Source organism: Malaclemys terrapin, chromosome 1, assembly GCF_027887155.1.
Source record: "Malaclemys terrapin pileata isolate rMalTer1 chromosome 1, rMalTer1.hap1, whole genome shotgun sequence".
Lineage (NCBI taxonomy): Eukaryota > Metazoa > Chordata > Testudines > Emydidae > Malaclemys > Malaclemys terrapin.
This window is the reverse complement of record NC_071505.1, coordinates 39,183,181-39,200,022: the sequence shown is the minus strand read 5'-3', so window position 1 is coordinate 39,200,022 and position 16,842 is coordinate 39,183,181. Positions and strand designations below refer to the sequence as shown.

Sequence of the window (16,842 nt, the reverse complement as noted above, 5' to 3'; positions counted from 1 at the left end):
GAGAACTTCCTCATGCACTCATCAAAGCCAGTAGGGTTATTTGACTTATTTATTATCTCCTGACACATTGTGTATTACAAAGGAGTCGTATGTTAAATGACAACAATGTGCTTTGAGTCATAAAAGGGATGGATGGCTGGGCATATGCATACAGTTCCTCATGGGTTCAGCAAAGAGAAGACATCTGGGGCTGAAAGCTCAAAAGAAGTTACTCAACTTCGGCCTTGGCTACACTGGTGCTGTACAGCACTGCAACTTGTTGCGTTCAGGGGTGTGAAAACGCCCCCCCCCCCCCCGAGTGCAGCGCTGTAAAGCGCCAGTGTAATCAGCGCCTGCAGCGTTGCACGCTCGCTCGCAGCACTGCAAGCTATTCCCCTCGGAGAGGTGGAGTACTTGCAGCACTGTGAGAGAGCTCTCGCAGCGCTGGCGGCGCGACTACACTCGTGCTTCACAGCGCTGCCGCGGCTGTGCTGTGAGTCCCCAAGTGTAGCCAAGGCCTTCTTTTTAGGCTCCTCATTTCCATTGAAATGAGGTTAGGAACATAACTCCTTTTGAGCATTCAGCCCCTAACTCCTGTTTGTTTTTGAGGATTCTGTAGCAGCCATTAAAGTAGTATGTAACTGCTTTAAATTAGTACATTTTGAAATAATTCAGTTGCAGAAGTGGATTAGGTGTGAGCATATTTGAGTTTGAGTAATAGTATTCAGTCATAACGTGTTGTCTCCTAGTCCTAGTGTTTTGACTCGAGGAATAATTCCTTACAATTCTCATGTACCTTGAGCCTAGATTGTTAATACATGGCAAGATGGCATAGCCTTAGACCTGTGTTGGGAGCAACCTTGGTATTCTCTCTCCCCCAGACTAGCATGCGAAGCTACTGTGCTCCGGAAGGTTTGATGATAAATGACCACCCTTTGTAACTTGGCTCAGAGAGAGGTATTGACATCTGCTTCTGAGACCATATGCTACATTTTCCAGGTCAGAGGCAAGATGAATAATGGCCTTCCCAGTAGAGGGAGAGAAGTAAAAGATGCATGAGATAAAGTGAAGACCCAAAGAATGTCTCAAAAAGCCTCTTAGTTGGCTCCATCTATGGAAAAGGAGATTCAGTGTCTCCGTGACTGGGAAGACTCCCATGGTAACCCAGGGCATATCTACACTGCATGGTTACAGTGGCAGCACTGCAGCTATGCTGCTTTAGCGCTGTAATGTAGATGCTTCCTACATCGACAGAAGGGGGTTTTCTAAATTTTAACTGTAGACAAGCTGGAACTATCAAGTGACTTTTCCACCATATTTATATTTAAAAAAAAAAAAAAAAAAAAAAAGGCAGCAGCTCCTGACCAACAGTGTCAGCAAGATTAATTCACAGATCAAGATAATATGAGGAGTAATGGCAGTTTTTGATCTGAAACCTACATCACAATATTAAAATATATATAGCTCTGTAAAAAGAGCTGTTTAACAGTAACCATAGCAATTCCATCCATTGATGGAGCATTTGAGACCTAGCATAACATTTCTTTATTAAAGTTAATTATTGCATTTCTGTAGGAAACACAGTTGAAGATTAGTGTTGCTGTATTAGATTGTGATGTGTTGCCTGCAGAGGCAATTGCATAGTTATACAGGTGCCTGGAACTTAACCTCTGGATGCATTTGGATTATTTATTGTTTTTTAAACTTTTCTTTGAGTACGAGAACATGTGGCTCTTTGATACAAAAATTGTATCTGCTTATTGGAGCAGTGGATAAAGTTAGCGTATAAGTGATTAGTGAGATGCGATAGAACACCCTTTGCCCTATTTGAAAGTGTAACAATGAAAATGATGATTTTTTTTTCTTGTATACAACTCTTCACTGTAGGAACATAGGAGCCTGTTCTTCACTTGACATGGGTGCTTAACTCCTATTGGTTCTTAATGGGAATCTTGTATGTATGCTGAAGTGGAAAAACTGACTCAGAGGCTTTATGCATTTCATTGACTGTTGAAATGTTTTGAGGACTGAGATGTTTTGGCAATGGTATGTTGAAATGATGACTGCAGTATATTATCAACAATGACTAAAATTATAATCGGCTCACTTAACCGTGGCAAGCAGCCTTTCTGCTTTTTATCAAAATCCCTTCCAATTCTGAATCTGTATACAGTGTGAATTCCTACAACCTTGTTAGCTTGATCTCACGAAGTGCTCCCTCTGTATTAAAATGATGCACCCTAAATCTCAATCATTTTTAAACAATCTAGGCCTGAAAAGATGAAATGAGCAGCACTCCCATTAGGTTACAACACTTTGTGGAGTAGAGAGTGACTTCAAAGGCCTTAAGTCTATATTTGAGGAATCTTACTTTAGAAAAAAGTACTCCCTATTTGGGGAAAAAAATATAAAAGCTTCTTTGCATAGTGGTGAAACTAGGGTTACCATACGTCCGGATTTTCCCGGACATGTCCGGCTTTTGGGGGCTCAAATCCCCGTCCGGGGGGAAATCCCCCAAAAGCCGGGCATGTCCGGGAAAATCGGGAGGGAGGGCTGGGCCGGGGTCGCGGGGCCGGGCGCGCGGTGCCGGGCCGGGAGCCGGGCCGGGGCCGCGGGGTCGGGCCGCCGAGGGGGTGCGCGGGGCCGGGGGGTCGGGCCGGGAGCCGGGCCGCCGGGGGGGTGCGCTGGGCCGCGGGGCCGGGAGCCGGGGGGACGGGCCGGGAGCCGGGCCGCCGGGGGGGGTGCGCGGGGCAGCGGGGCCGGGAGGTCGGGCCAGGAGCCGGGCCGCCGGGGGGGTGCGTTGGGCCGTGGGGCCGGGAGCCGGGGAGTCGGGCCGGGAGCCGGGCCGCCGGGGGGGTGCGTTGGGCTGCGGGGCCGGGGGGTCAGGCCGGGAGCCGGGCCGCCGGGGGGGGGGGTGCGTTAGGCCGCGGGGGGGGGGGGGGTGCGTTGGGCCGCGGGGCCGGGAGCCGGGCCGCCGGGGGGGGGTGCGTTGGGCCGGGGGGTCGGGCCGGGAGCTGGGCCGCCGGGGGGGTGCGCTGGGCCGCCGGGGCCGGGAGCCGGGGGGTGCGCTGGGCCGCCGGGGCCGGCTGGCAGTGCTGGGCGGGCCGGGGGTGGTCGGCCGGGGGCCGGGGCCGGCACCCCAGGGCCGCAGCCGACCCAGGCTGGAGCCGCCGGGGGGCCAGCCTGGGCCGCACCTCCTCCCCCCACACCGCCCCTTACCTGCCCAGGCTTCCCGCGAATTAAATGTTCGCGGGAAGCAGGGGAGGGGGCGGAGACTTTGGGGAGGGGGCGGAGTTGGGGCGGGAGAGGGGGCGGGGCTGGGGGCGGGGCCAGGGCCCCGTGGAGTGTCCTCCTTTTGGAGGCACAAAATATGGTAACCCTAGTGAAACATTTGAAGTCACTTTATCCATCTGCATGCAAACCAAACCTTTAAAGAAAGTGTTTTGAAACGTGTTTTTAAAAACAAACAAACAGGAAAAAAAAGCAAAGGGAGCTCTTTGGGGGTTTTTATAAGATGAAAGGTCTAAAACCCCCAAGCCCTCTTAGTTGCCCAGTTTCCCCTGCTCTCCCCTCCCATTCCATTACAGTCAAGTCATCTGTCAGTGCTTGATACCTGCTCTGACCATATGATCCTATCGTCTTTCTGTAATAAGACTTCACTCATTGTTTATGCCATATTTGAAAATCTCTGCTCACCTTTCCAAAACATATATGTCTATATTAAATGGAGGCCAGGCGCGAAATAAACTCCACTGCAAGATACAATAAACAATCCATTCCCAACCCCCCACAAGCTTGGAAAGAAAGCAATCCACGAGTCTCCTGCAGAGAATACCACAGATGTGCTCTGGCATTCAGTGAGAGGAAGAGCAATCCAGAGTTGGAGGCCTTCCAGTGCTTCATCAGATTGTACCTAGGGACAGTTAGTATTTCCAGCTTCAGCAGTCCTTATTGGTGTTGCAAGACTTTTAGCGACAGGCACTCTCTCAGGTAGGCTGGTTGAATTTTAATAATGATTTAAATACTAATAGTAAAAACTGTGAAGTATAATGGGAGGCCCGGGAAGAGTGCAGGCTGTTCTGATACTTTTTTTTTTTTTTTTTTTTTTAAGCGGCTGTGGGGTGTGTGTTTACTTGAGTCACTTTTGACAGTTGCTTTGTTTCCACACAAATCTAAGCTATGGCAGGGCTTGTTTTGCACAACTAGTACCAAATGGGTGATCCAAACTGTAAAAACCCACTTCATTTGACCTGTGCCTTTGCATGGTGACAATATCAGTAGAATTACTTATCACCTTCAGCTGTTCTGTGTATTTTTACTGGAGGGGAAGTAAGGGAAGAGGAGTACATCAAAGTAAATGATTTAAATAAATATTTTCTTAACACCAACTGTGTAAATATTGAGTCAGCGTTAGCATATCATGTCCTTGCAAGCCTGAGCAGGTTCAGGTGAAAAATAAATGTTTCCATATTAGGTCAAATGTCAACTAGGAAAGCAAAGGAATAAAAAAAAATTAAAAAAAAAAAAAATCCTCAGGGCTGCAGGTCCAAAAATACATGCTAAGGTAAAAAGTATCATGAAATGGGAGGGAAACTTACTCTGACACATTCTGTTACTGTAATTGGAAGAATCTGGAAACAGTAACAGGTGTGAAAACTGGCATTTCTCCCCACTTTCACACCTTTTACTTCCTTCCTTTTCTTTCCAGTGGGAAGGAAGCTGAAAAAAGTAAACTGAGAAAAAACAGCAGGAGAACCCTCCCAAATCCCAAAATCAAATAAGAAAAGTGAAGCTTTTGGGTTCCAAAAATCAAAATGAAATAGTGTCAAACAAAACCATTTCATTTTAACATTTGCAAAAATTTTTGGAACTTTTCACTTTCTGAGAAGTTATGATATTTTGATATCTTTTTTTGGGTCCTGATTCTGGATAAAACCACTCTTTTAAATATGAAAACCATCCAGAGGATGAAAATTCCATTTCTCAATCAGCTGTACTCAAAACCTACACCTCCTTGTGCTGCCTCCCCTTCAAGATAAATGCACATTGCACCAGCGTGCGGGAGCTGTCCTTGTTGCTGGCTGGCTGTGGCATATCAGTTAAGTTAAAAGAGGATTTCAGCCTCCTAGGATATTGTATTGGATTTCTCCTGAGTACTAAAGTCACACACATCTTCCATTAAAAGCAAATTTTTCACAAACAAAATCCCTGAGATGCTAATCTATCTATTCAGGCTTAAGCCTTTACAAGGTGCTTATCACTGTTATTTAAACACTATATTTATATACATAATCAAGAATAGTGTTGAGGGTGCCTTAAATGGAGAAAATTTCCCATCTGTCCTTGTTTTTGGCTGTATGGTTTGTTTTTGTATTTATTTTCTTCTGCGTCACTCTCCTATAGTATGTCCAGTTGTGGTTGGCCAGTCATAGGAAGGGGTCATAAGGATGGCATTATCAGAGGCAGGGCTTGGATTTAGACCTGAACATGGTCAGACTGATCTCCTTCACTGAGGCGTTCTATAGCTGACGAGCACTCACTGAAACAGCCCCTTAAATCCAAGATGCCCTTATTCTTAGGTCAGTCCATTTTGTATCATCCCTGTCAAAAGCACTCTGCTTGGGACGGTTGCAAATATTTTTGTAGTCATAGCTTGTGTATGAGGCCTTGGCTACACTTGCAGCTGTAGTGCTGTGAGGTCAACCTGTCTTCGTACAGCTGAGTAGAGAAAGCGCTGCAGTCTGTCCACACTGACAGCTGACAGCTCAGTGGCGTGGCCACACTTGCAACATTTGCAGCTGTGTTGGGAGCGGTGCATTATGGGCAGCTATCCCAGCATTCATGTGGCTGCAATGTGCTTTTCAAAACGGGAGGGGGGTGGGGTGAAGTGTGACAGGGAGTGTGTGGGGGGAGAGAGTGCTTTTTGGAGCGTGTCATCACTCTATTTTGCAAGTTCCGAACTCCCAGCCCCCTGCTCATTCATTCATTCGCTCACTCAAAGCAAACAGCAAACTGTTTGCTTTTTCTCTGTGGTAGGAGCTTTGAAACTGGCTCTTCCGCATTACTGCAGCCAGAGTATAGGCCAATTGACAAGGTGATCAGTACAGCTTTGCAGGTTGATTCCTGGTACACACTCACAGGGGAGAGTCGTAGCCACTCTGCTGTATCTCTTATGCTTCTCGGGGAGGTGGAGTACCTGCAGCGGTGTACCCAGGGAGATACAGCGCTGCAAGTGCCCTGCCAGTGTGGACAGGGAGTGAGTTACAGTGCTGGGGGAGGCTTTACAGTGCTGTAACTCGCAAGTTTAGCCAAGGCCTAAGATACCCTATCTAGGTATTTATCTGGCCATCATCACCATAGAATCTGGGAGGAGAGCCTGGCCCTCTTGCAAAATGCACACACTTTTCTCCCTGTACTCTATCAACTTCTGTAAACTTTCTTTTAAGAGAGCCAGATGTTGTCAGGATCCGCTTTGTGGACAGAAGTGATGGCTCATCTCCCTTTCTTAGGAAGCTGTTTGTTGGACAAACTACCATTTTGCTTGTCGTGACTTGCAAAAATGTGTGTCCTCTCTCTGCCTTTGTAGAAGTTCTCTCCCCTTATATTAAGCAATGGAATAAGGAAAAGGTAAATTTCATCTGCCTTAGGCCATAGTAAATTAACCTTCTCCCAACATAGTTCACTAGAGCCTCATAGTTAGATCTTCTAAAGGAAGTGCCCAGAGTCTGGCTTTATAGCCGTAACACTGTCACAATCAACTGACAGACCAGATCTGCTTAGGATTTTAATATACAATCCATGGTACAAAGGGCTTTTATCCCCTCTCCTAATGCTGTAAACTAAAATTGAATTTTAAATTAACCCAAGACCCTATGCTGTTTCCAAATTTAGATAAATAATTTGCCTTTTTCCTTTCTATAAGAATATATCTGATACCTTAAAGTGAACTGCGTTTCCAGCATTGACACTGAATGTGTTCTGCTTGTCCTTGCCTTCCCTTAGAGGAGAACACACATACTGTGGTGCCTTTAAATTACTGGTGGCTTGTCAGCAATCTGCCAGTTTGTTCTTGTAGTTTAAGAATTCTCAGCTTTTTCGGTTTCCATTTCTGTCTGATGACCCTTCTATTATCTTAGTACAGGTGTAAAATGATTGGACAAGGTACCAGACACTGGAGAATCTGGGTCAGTGCTGCTTAATCTGAAGCCTCATGATGTTCGCATAGACCAAATCTCCCTGAAACTTTAAAGATAATGTAACTGGGGGGAAAATTGGGAGAGTCAGATCTGTATTTTTGAAATTAAACCTTCTGAACCCACTGTAATGTGCTGCCAATATCTTAACAAGGGTTCTGTCAAACCTATTTCCCCATTACCAAATGATAAATTGGGTGTGTGGGGGTGGGGCGGGGGGGAGATTGTCTTTTGGCAGAGAGCTGCAATGAGGAATTGTTCATTCCCTGGCCCCTTGTCTCTTCCCTTGTAAACAGAAACACTTCTCATAACCATATCCAGGAAGCTAACACTGAAGGAAATCCTCAGTGGGCAAATAAGCCTGCATTCAGTGTTCTAGCTAACTGGGCAATGTTTGTTTTTATTCCTGGAAAAATATACCAAGTATATTGATAGCACACGGGACAATGTGTGTATTTTGAGATGAAGGGTCAGGAGTATTGTCCGCCAGGGACAATACCTGCCATTTTGGCACAGTCCTGTGCGTTCCAAAGCAAAGCTCTTCAGAAGTAATTTGGTGAACTCTAGGGATAAATATCTCTGCCTAGGCTGACTCAGTAGTTGCATCCAGATCAGGAGTGAATTCTAACGGGCTAAAGAAAAAAAATCACCCTGAGTTTCACCTTCAGTTTTGGTGGTGTGATTTTTAACAAAGGACTTGTGACAGCCATTGCAAGATCCCTGCTTCCCTTTTCTTCCCCATCCTCTCCCCACGCCTGACAGCTGATTCATGCCAGCAAGAGCCAGGCATCTGACTCCGCTTTGTTTTCATTAACAAGTATAGAGATATTTGAGGTATTCCATTTCCTGGCCTGCATAAATGAAGGGAAAAACCGTCTTAAATTGTGACCAGAAGTTAAGCAGGCCTCGACTGACTTCCCAAGAAGCTTCCCTTAGACAAAAACAACGAGGAGTCCGGTGGCACCTTAAAGACTAACAGATTTATTTGGGCATAAGCTTTTGTGGGTAAAAAAAACCCTTCAGATGCCTGGAGAGAAAATTACAGATACAAGCATAAATATACTGGCACATAAAGAGAAGGGAGTTACCTTACAAGTGGAGAATCAGTGATGACAAGGCCAATTCAGTCAGGGTGGATGTGGTCCACTCCCAATAATTGATGAGGAGGTGTCAATACCAAGAGAGGGAAAATTCCCTTTAGAACACAGGCCTTAGCTGTTTTGCCCCAATTGTAGTGAAAAGTGGTCTTAAAGTCACCTGATAACTGACACACACAAAGAGCAATAGGTCCAAGCATAACATTTTTGTCATCTCCTCCTTTACCATCAGGAGGTATTTGAACATAAGTGGTTTCTTTCTGAAGCATTTACACAAAGAAGGTGCAAAAAGAAGAACAGGAGTACTTGTGGCACCTTAGAGACTAACAAATTTATTAGAGCATAAGCTTTCGTGGACTACAGCCCACTTCTTCGGATGCTTAAAGAAAAGAAGGTGCTCTGTCATAGGTGACAATCTTTCTGATCAAAAGCACTTTAGTGCATTCAGATAATTCCACAAAGAGAGTAGACTCTGGGAAAGGCCCCAGCCTTAAAGTACATTATGACATCGGTGACAACAGGGCCGGCTTTAGAAGGTGCGGGGCCCTATTCGGATACCCGGCAGTGGTCCGGGTCTTCGGCAGCGGGTCCTTCACTCGCTCCGGGTCTTTCACGGCACTGAAGCACCTGCCGCCGAAGTGCCGCCGAAAACCCGGAGCGAGTGAAGCACCCGCCACCAAAGTGCCGCCGAAGACTCGGACTGCCGCTGGGTGAGTAAAAATTAAAAAGTTAGGCACTCTTCTTTAGGGCGCGAGGCCCTCTTAGGCACAGGGCCTGATTTGGGGGAATCGGCCTAAAGCCAGCCCTGGGTGACAAGGTCATTCCCAGTATGCAAAGAAGCCAAAAAGAAGTAACTCCCCAATTAAAATATCCACAAAGGCATCTCTAACAGAAGACATTGAAATGCCATCTCTGCACAGTAATATATTTATCTTGAATTTTATCGTTCTTTTCAAATGAGGAGCATAGTGTTTGTGTGTGTGGGGGGGGAAGGGGGAATAAACAGAAGATGCTATAATTCTGCATCTAAACATTTTTTTTAAACATGAACCTTACATAGTGCTTTATACCGTTAATAAATAAAGGGCTCTGTTATCTCTTTTCTGTAGGGCATTGAAAGTGTGAGCTTGGGGGGAGGGGAAATGCAGGGTACTTGGAATTGAATTTCAGCCAGAATATATGCCAACGAGATTAGGTTTCATCTTTGGTCCTGGGGAGAGGAGAGTGTAAGTGGGTTTATCATGGGGTTTTCACTCACTGTCATTTCCCCCTTCTTTATATGTCATTGCTAGCCTTCTAATTTTTCCAGACAACAGTGCACACACCCCTGCAGCTGGGCCTGCATAATGATCACCTACTTCTAGACTGACATCAGTGTGGCTGCATAAATCTGAAGCCATCGGGGTGCCTATCTTAGCACTCTCCCCCACCTTCTTTTTCTGAAGAATAAGTGTCCTCTCTGCAACACTCATTTACCACCCGCTCGCGGTACCCGCCGAGCCAAGAAGCTGTTGGTGACTATTCTCCTGCCTATGCTAAATGTCTGGAAATTGTTCTTTTCTAACAAATATACAATTATTTTTTTTCTTTTCCAATGACAATTATTAGTGTAAATTGAAGCTTGTTCATCGGCTGTATTTGACACAAACACTGTACAGTATGGCATTCAGCTTCTGTGATAAGCAAAGCTGACTCTCTTGATGTTTTGAATTAGGGAGTTGGGAATATGAAGAGCTTTTAGGACGAAGAATCTTGTTGGCTGAAATACTGGTTTTTATAAGATCTTAAGCTAGATATCGCCATATCCTCTGAGGCCCTATATTAATTCTGAATGATTGCTTCAAACCTTTGAATGAGGGCAGAGCTCTTGGCTTCCCAGCTGCCGAATTCATCCAACACATTGGCAGCTTGTAAATCACAAAGGGCTTGTGGACTATTTAAAAGGCATTATTTTACAATAGGTCTCTTCCCCACCCCTCAACCCACAATGTACAATGTGTATTCAGAGGGCAGCAGCTGATATTCAGGAAAACTAAGGTTTTTCCTCTTGCCTCCTACGATTGGCACCCAGAAACAGGCTGATTGAAAACAAAACAAACAATAATGCAAAATTGGTTTAAAAGAGAACATCCTGAAGTATTTTTTGTTCTGCGCTCAGGATCTAAAATTCACAGAACAATTATGCAATGTACAATGTTAGCACGCTTTGCATACGGTTGAGGACCCATGCACCTTCATTTGCCTATGGTAGTTAGAAGTGAAGGCTAGATCTCTGGTGTGTAGAAGGGATATAAAATTAATCAGTGAATTACTAACAATCTATCCTTTAGTGTAAGGAGGATTGAAGACTTGTACTTCCAAGAGACTCTAGGGCAGTGGTGTGCAACCTGCAGGCTGCACGCAGCCCATCAGGGTAATCCGCTGGTGGGCCATGAGACTGTTTGCATTGACCGTCGGGAAGCACAGCCACCCCCAACTCCCAGTGGTTGCGGTTCGCTGTTTCCAGCCAATGGCAGCTGTGGGAAGCGGCGGCCAGCACCTCCCTGCAGCCCGTGCTACTTCCTGCAGCTCCCATTGGCCAGGAACGGCGAACTGCAGCCCTCGGGAGCTGCCGGCAGCCCTGCCTGCGGACAGTCAGTGTAAACAAACTGTCTCTCGGCTTGCCAGCAGATTACCCTGATGGGCCGCAGGTTGTCCACCACTGCTGTAGGGCAATGTCCACACTTCACGGTTTTGTTGACATAAGGCAGCTTACCTCGACCTAACTAATGGAGTTGTACACACGGCAATGTTCCTCCTGCAGCTTTAACTCGCCTGCTACTCTGACATAATAAAAACCACCTGGATGAGAGGCATAGAGCTTAGGGCGTCGTACTTAGAGCAACAGTGTCAGTGTAAACACTGCATTGTTTGTCGCTCTAAGTGGCCTGCAGGAGATTTCTAGGGTGACCAGATGTCCCGATTTTATAGGGACAGTCCAGATTTTTGGATCTTTTTCTTATATAGGCTCCTATTACCCTCCCCCCACCACACCTGCCTGTCCTGATTTTTTCACACTTGCTGTCTGGTCACCCTACAGGTATCCCACAGTGCCCACCCTGACTGTTCTGGTCACAGTTTTGAACTTGGCTGCCCTGCAGCCAGGTACACAGATGAATGCCCCTCCCCTGTTAAAGCCCTGGGAAGTTTTGAACTTGCTCTTCCTGTTTGCTCCGTGTGGAGAGTTCACATGGTAACTGCCCAGCTGAGCATGACTGCTCCAGGCAGCAAATGCACTCCTGCCTGGAGAGCATGGGAGGTGGTAGATGTCCTGGGTCAGAGGGGAGAGGAGGCTGTGCAGTCACAGCTCCACTCTAGCTGCAGGAACTTGCTGGGGCATAAAGGGTATTGGCTAAAATAGGAAGACACAGCTGTGCCATGTAAAACTCAGAGCTGTAGCAGGCATAGCAGAAGGCAAGGGGAAGCAAATAGTTGCCTCTGGTGCAGAGCTGCTGATATGCTGTTTCTACAAGGATGGGACTACGGTCAGGGTGGTGAATAGCCAGCCCCCCCCCCCCCCTTAAGTTCTTCTTACAGCCTTGTGTTCATAACACACAGCGCAATACTGAAGAGCAGTGCAGGATCCATGATTTCTCACACAGATGGCTGGTTTGCACGTTACCAGGGCAGTAGAAAAGCGGCTGGAAACCTAGAAAGATGCCCATGGAATGATGGGACTGAGAAACTTGCATCATGTGATGCTGAGCCTGCACCCATGAGGCATTTCAAACCCTTCCCAAAACACCTTGTGGCAAGTTGTACAATGGGATAGCTACCCACGGTGCTCTGCTCTCTGATGGAAGAGCTACGACTGTGGATGCACTCTGCTGACACAAGGACATGCAGTAGCAGTTTAATTACAGCGGTGGATGTATGTCAACATAACTTAAGCCGACTTAGCTTTGTAGTGTAGACCGCCTAAGAATTAAGTGGGTTGTTTCTTAATAAAGAGAAAGAAGGTAGGTGAGTTAATATTTTTTTTTTTATTGGACCAACTACGGCTGGTGGAAGGGATAAACTTTTGAGCTTCATAAAGCTCTTCAGGTCTGGGGAAGATAACCAGAGTGCCTGAGTTAAATACAAGTCTGGACAGATTGTTAAGCATAAAGGGTTCGCACATGCTGTAGGAGACTACTTAAAATGAAGTGAGCAATTAACAGCAGGCAGAAGAATGAATTACAAATTGTAATGAGCCTTAAAACCAATGCATCTGTTTAGTCCATGGTTTTTAGTGTCTAGCAGAATTATGAATTTAAATTCCCAAGCTCATCTTTTGTGTGGGTTTCCTTTGAGGATACGGACTTGAAAGGTCAGATATGGAGTAACCACTTTGTGAAAAGTGGTTGCCTATGGGTATTATGGTGTTTTGTCTTATCACTTTTCTGTGTGCGTTCATTTGAGAACTTAACTATACATAATGCTGTTTCCTTACTTCTGACTCATGATGACTCGTTGCAGCCATGAGAAAGAGGCAAATCCAGTGTGATTGTTTGTGTGCAAACAGAATATGGAACTGGATGCCAGAAACAAATACCCACATGAATTCGGCTTATTAGGTTGTTTCATATTTGGGCTTTGTTTGTAACAGAGATAGCACACAAGACCCTATGGAAAGAGGAAAGCTCTATCGCTTTTCAAAGTATGCTCAGTGTTAATGATTTTTTTTCTGCTTTGTAAATGCTCTCAATTGACTGTAAAATGTAATAAGTGCTAGCGTGTCAATGACCTTTACCTACCCAGCTGGAATAATAGGAGAGAGCTGGTCTAAGACATGTTGCAGTCATCGCTGACAGGTTGCCTCTACAACCAAATCTGTATAATTATAAAAGGAAAACACGGGCATGGGTGACAGTGGTTGTCAGTTGTAATAGTTCTTACTTCCCTTGATTAATTTAAAAAATCAGTGTCATAAGATAAAATATCAATTTGTCCTGTTACCTACATGATCTTTTAATTGAGGCTACAGGGTTATAGGTTCAGGCCTTGATAAGTAACACCAGCATAGGACCCCTCCACCCCCCTCTCTTTTTCTCTAGGAAAGCAAGCAGGGGTTATTAGCTCATGTTGACTTGACATGAACAACTATTGGCCAATTTCCTATGTATTTTCCACATAATACACAAGTATAGCATTCAGAGTAACAGCCGTGTTAGTCTGTATCCGCAAAAAGAAGAACAGGAGTACTTGTGGCACCTTAGAGACTAACAAATTTATTAGAGCATAAGCTTTCGTGGACTACAGCCCACTTCTTCGGATGCATATAGAATGGAACATATATCTCCTCATTATATGTTCCATTCTATATGCATCCGAAGAAGTGGGCTGTAGTCCACGAAAGCTTATGCTCTAATGAATTTGTTAGTCTCTAAGGTGCCACAAGTACTCCTGTTCTTCTTTTTAAGTATAGCATTATAATGGATACATTTGGGAGCTCCCATACCTGTGAATTTCTGTGCAGAAAACATATGTAATAGTAGAGTATGTTGCAGTAGTTACCAATTTTGAGACCATTCTTGCCTGATATTTAAAGTGATTTAAAAAAAAACTTACTATTGATTATTGTACATTGGGTAATAACAATCTGAGTAAATGCGTATGGGGATAGAAAAAAAAATCTTTCTCTGATAGTCAGTCTGTCATCAGACTTTTGGATCTCCAACTGTTTCTAATTAACACTCAACCTACAAACATTGCAATACCACTGATAGAATTTGATACTATAAAACAGTTATATTGGACCAGTCTGCGAATGAAACTGTAACTCAAGACCAATAACAATGTGCAATAATCTCAAGCTAGGCGAATCTGGACAAAATCAACTCTTCCTGTAGCTGTAACATGTCTGTCCTTCTTCCCTATGTAGCATCGCTGCTCCTGAGCAGAGCTAGCAAAACCTGATTAGATTAGAATTTGAAAGGGTGAATGTGCACTCTTTTCTTCACATTTGAGATACTTGCAGTAGAAGGGAAGTGGAAGAGTTGGAAAAAATGACCTATCCATTCCTCTCTAATAAAAAGAGTACTTAGAGGTTCTTTCTGCGGTGCACAAGCTCTTCATATGCTTTTCTTAATCAAGCATAAATATATTAGTTATCTAAGGACTGCAAAAAGGGTTCATGAGAACCTTTGTTTTCTGAGTGTCTCTCAGAAAGGAGGCTTTTAAGTGCTTAATAAACCTGCCAAAGAGCAGTTTAATAATTCAGTTTGAGTAAAATATCAAGCCAGGGCAAAGCTCAATGACTTGTTAGCTTTGTGTGTCATTATGTAGGTTTCTGAGTGACCCCTGAGCCTTTTGCCCTTTGTTTGGCACAGGGTGGAACAGAAGCATTACTGAGAGCAGTGTTGCAAGCGAGGGGTAAGAGGAGCAACGCTGATTCAATTTCCTGTAAGCCCTTGGTGTGACAGCTGTGTATGATATGAGAAATAAGAGATGGATTTTTGTTTTTAATTTAAAAATACACCCTGATATAATTATCTGTGACGCTTAAAGGGTTACTGAGAAAATATTCATTTTACAAAGCAAATACTAGCAAGCTTTATAATGCCATGAAGCATAGTAATAATTTTAAAATTCTTTGCTGAGGTTACCTATGTAAGGAGCTAGAATTTTTTTCCTTGGTTTTCATCTTCAGTTAATTCCCCAAAGGATTTATCTGTAACAAGGGAGATTTTGGTTACGTATTAGGAAAATCTTTAATTTTTAAACTATATGGGTAATTAAGTTCTGGAATAGGCTTCCAAGAGAAGTTGGAATCCCTGTTTTGTTGGAGGTTTTTAAGAACAGATTGGAAGGTCTAGGGATGGTCTAGGTTTACTTGGTTCTGCCAAAGCATAGATTCATAGATTCTAGGACTGGAAGGGACCTCAAGAGGTCATCGAGTCCAGTCCCCTGCCCGTATGGCAGGACCAAATACTGTCTAGACCATCCCTGATAGACATTTATCTAACCTACTCTTAAATATCTCCAGAGATGGAGATTCCACAACCTCCCTAGGCAATTTATTCCAATGTTTAACCACTCTGACAGTTAGGAACTTTTTCCTAATGTCCAACCTAAACCTCCCTTGCTGCCGTTTAAGCCCATTGCTTCTTGCTCTATCCATAGAGGCTAAGGTGAACAAGTTTTCTCCCTCCTCCTTATGACACCCTTTTAGATACCTGAAAACTGCTATCATGTCCCCTCTGTCTTCTCTTTTCCAAACTAAACAAACCCAATTCTTTCAGCCTTCCTTCATAGGTCATGTTCTCAAGACCTTTAATCATTCTTGTTGCTCTTCTCTGGACCCTCTCCAATTTCTCCACATCTTTCTTGAAATGCGGTGCCCAGAACTGGACACAATACTCCAGTTGAGGCCTAACCAGCGCAGAGCAGAGCGGAAGAATGACTTCTCTTGTCTTGCTCACAACACACCTGTTAATACATCCCAGAATCATGTTTGCTTTTTTTGCAGCAGCATCACACTGTTGACTCCTATTTAGCTTGTGGTCAACGATAACCCCTAGATCCCTTTCTGCCGTACTCCTTCCTAGACAGTCTCTTCCCATTCTGTATGTGTGAAACTGATTGTTCCTTCCTAAGTGGAGCACTTTGCATTTGTCTTTGTTAAACTTCATCCTGTTTACCTCAGCCCATTTCTCCAATTTGTCCAGATCATTTTGAATTATGACCCTGTCCTCCAAAGCAGTTGCAGTCCCTCCCAGTTTGATATCATCTGCATGGAGGGCAGGAATTAATGAGTTCTCAAGGTCCCTTCTAGCCCTACATCTCTATGGTTCTATAAATGGGAGTTGAGGTCAAGGTCATGGATCTTCAAAAATTGATGCCTATAAATGAGTTCCTGAAGTCAGCTGGAGGTGCTTAGGTGTTGGTTGATTTTTAAAATCGGGTCGTTTAGTAAGGTGCCTTCTCTAGGTATCAATTCTTGAAAATCTTGGCTCATCTAAATTTATATACATATTTTAAGCCTAAATTTGGCTCTCATTAATAGTACACTTATGTTGAAACAGATTAGAAAAGAGGTCCGTTTATGGGGTGGCTCAAGGAGATAGTCTCTAGAGTCTGTACTGTTAGGTCATGATTCAAAAGCAACCCTGATTTGTTGTGACCCAAGAGTCATCACCATCTGAAAAGAGTTGGTGACCTTGGTCCAACTTCACATGCAGAATCCGTATTTACAAACTGGGATAAAATGGCAACTTTGTTATCCATCTGAGAGATTATGCAACTACCCTTTTGTCCTTAGAAATGACACCGCCAGATTGAGAGAGACAGGCAGGGAAACTTCCTTGTACTCTGGATATAGAAAACTTCAGTTCTTTTGTGTTGTAAAAGTTCTGTCCAACATAAAAACAGAAATCTACTAAAAGAGAAAAGTACCCAGATTAAACAAAAAAAAAGTCAAAAACATCACCTGCTGGTATCAATCTTAATAATGGCTGCTTTGAATCTATGGTAGGTTGGGTTATTTAAACAGAAAACAAATCTAAACATTTATCATAGTTGCATCAGATGTCTGACTCCAAAATGTCTCCTCA

General features: G+C 44.3%; 1 protein-coding gene across 1 annotated transcript in view; it reads left to right on the top strand.

The window, feature by feature from the left end:
- Positions 1 to 16,842, top strand: part of PLXNB2 (plexin B2) — a 337,927-nt gene that overhangs the window by 83,264 nt on the left and 237,821 nt on the right. The gene's annotated exons all lie outside the window — the stretch shown is intronic.